The sequence below is a fragment of the Artemia sp. Qi Xiang Cuo genome, chromosome 9, assembly GCF_049724085.1.
Source record: "Artemia sp. Qi Xiang Cuo chromosome 9, ASM4972408v1, whole genome shotgun sequence".
Lineage (NCBI taxonomy): Eukaryota > Metazoa > Arthropoda > Branchiopoda > Anostraca > Artemiidae > Artemia > Artemia sp. Qi Xiang Cuo.
In genome coordinates this window covers 20,211,313-20,214,220 of record NC_142802.1, presented here as the reverse complement: position 1 = coordinate 20,214,220, position 2,908 = coordinate 20,211,313, and positions in this window count along the sequence as shown.

The window sequence follows — 2,908 nt, the reverse complement described above, 5'->3', positions numbered from 1 at the left end:
AAATTCACTTCCCCCTCGAGTCCTAGATCAATAACATTGTTCCCGTTAGAATTCAATGCGCATGTGCAACCTTCGCCCCGGAGCTATTACACATAGAAACATCAAATAAATCGATCTTGGAAAAAGAGGTCATTGACCCCATTAACCACGTGTTCTCCCTAGGGAGGCTATGCCCATATATGGGGTGTAAAAAAAGTTGTAGGTGGCAGCAGGGGTGAGGGACACGAGTCAATAAGGCCATTCTACTCTAGCGGCTGAAATCTTTACAATGTGTCGCTAAAAATGTATTTTTTCTTGTAGTTTCCCTAAAGAAAAAGTTTTAGAAATATTCTAGAAATTGTGCCGTAAAAGGTCTAAGATTACACAGACTCGGTGGTAAGAAATACCATTTTATTAATTTTCTAATAAGCAAACGGGAAGAATATTCTATAACAGGAGCTGATCTAGCGTAAAGTCCCGTAAAATTTTGGATCTGCCACTAAAATATGTGATGTCCTTCAATTTTCTGAGAACTCACTAAAAATTTCACGAAAAACACTTCTTAACAGATGTTTGGTATTTTCTTGGATAGGGCTATTCAACCTGTGATTAGAAGAAACAAAAAGTTCCTATATCAAATTTCGAAGGACATTTTTATTGCCCAAAAAAGAGCACAAACGAGGAAAAATTAAATAAAATTACAAGGAAAATAAAATTAAGTGGAAATTAAAGGGAACATTTTTCCTTACCAATAAAACAAACAATAAGAACAAGCTTTGACGCTCCATCGCCACCGTATATAAATAATGGAATCTATATACATATAATTAGATTATCTATATACAGTGCTCCATGGCGCAATATTACTATCTAAAACCACAGACTATTGTGAAACCTAATAGATGATCTGTGCTTGGGCGTAGGGAGGGGGGCAGGGTGGGGCAGCTTCCCCCCCCCTCGACCTTCAAATTTACATTAAATATGGCTGAAAAAGCAGATGGTTTGGAGAAAGCAGTTGATAAAACTCCATCACGCTATCGACTGCCCCCCCCCCTAGACAATATGGTGCCTAATGCTGCCTACGCCCATGGATCTGTGCTAAAACTATTAGGTTGCCCCTTTGTGGTAAACAAAATTTTGCAGAAAATTTCAAATAGTCCCGCCACTTCGTGAATCCCTCTCCACTATGAAATTCCGGCTATTTCCCTGTTGCAGCATTGATTACAAGTTGGCACTAAAAATTTCGGTAAATTTTTCGCAGTTATATAATTGACTTACGAATAAAGTAAACATACCACTTGATGCCTTTTTTTATGCTCTTTCCAAATATAATAAACATTTTTTCCGCAAATGAATTTTACACCCATCCCTATATATACCAATTCAGGGTATATAATTGCACATTAGGGGGGTGGGGGTAAAGTTTCAACTTACCTCTCATTTGATTCAGAAATAAATTTACCCCCCCCCCCCTAATGTGCAAACATATACCCTAAATTGGTATGTATAGGGAAGGGGATAAAATTAATTTGCGGCAAAAATGATCATTAGGTTTGGAAAAAGCATAAAAAAGGCATCGAGTGGTATGTTTACTTTATTAGTAAGTCAATAATATGAACTGCGAAAAATTTACCGAAATTTCCTTATTTTCACAAATTTAATCAACGCCCTGCCCCCCTTTTTAGAAATCCTGAATAAGCCAATCAGTTAAGTCATACCTGTGATATGGAACAGTAGCAAACCATTTCGCCGGCTCACCCCATTTCTTTCTGCTTTCGCAATTACGAATAATACAAAGTCGCACCATTATTCAGTGACTGACAAATATACTCTGGACCGCTGATGACAGATTAAATGGGTAAAGCTGTTTGCACACACCGTGAATGTAGTGCCAAAAATCACTGAGGTTTCACTCAGGTCTTAATGTTATGTTATTTATATACAGTGGTAGAATACTCGCCTACCACAGGGAAGGCCCGGGTTCGATCCCCGGTCGATGCATTTTATTTTACACAAAGTTTTAGTTTCTTTCTTCATAGAAATTCTAAATATTTTTTTATGCATGAGGAAGGGTGGATATTTTTTATGCATCAGGGTTGTCAAAATAGTACATATGCAATATTACAGAAACAATTACAGGCATTCAGTTGAAACTTTTAGAGATTATCGAGGGGAATGTTGAACTTAATCAAACGATGCTAGGTGTATCCCGATTGTCAAAAGGGATAGTCTGCAATATATCATGAAAGACACTGGTATTTAGTTGAAACTTTAGGCGGATTGGTGCTGCAGTGAGTTGTCAGGACTAGTAGTACCAGACCAGTGAAACATGACAATTGACCCCTGGAAATTTTAACTTCCCCCGTCAGATTTTGAAAAATAGCTTTTTGTGTGTTTTCATTGAAAATACCATTCTAGGGCATTTTCATAGAAAAATCCAAAGAACAACGAAATTACTCCCCTCCACTATATTTGAAAAATAAACAAATGAAAATTCTACAAGTAACCAAATAATTAGGCACATCAACCAGAATTCACAAAATGAAGTGGCTTGGTCATTTTGACCAGATGTTCGATCTCAGCTGCAGCAGCCTACTTTAGGGTTGGTAATTTGATTCCAGTGATGAGATTATATGAAAGCGTCTCCAGACTATTCCAAGCAAGAAGAAGAAGAATTTAGCTTTCAATGAATGTTATGGTCTTCATGCGATGAAGGCATAAAACAAAGGGAACGCAATGTAGAATAATTATTGTTTATTTTTTACTTATGGACAAGTAAGTATAATCAAAATTTCTGCCCACAAAAGAATCAAATAAAAGCATAAAATAACTGAAAATATAAGAAGAAACAGATTTTAGTATAAGGAATCGGCTCACAAGCCATGGAACTACATCAACAAACGATAGCAAACTGTGCATTACTCTTCGT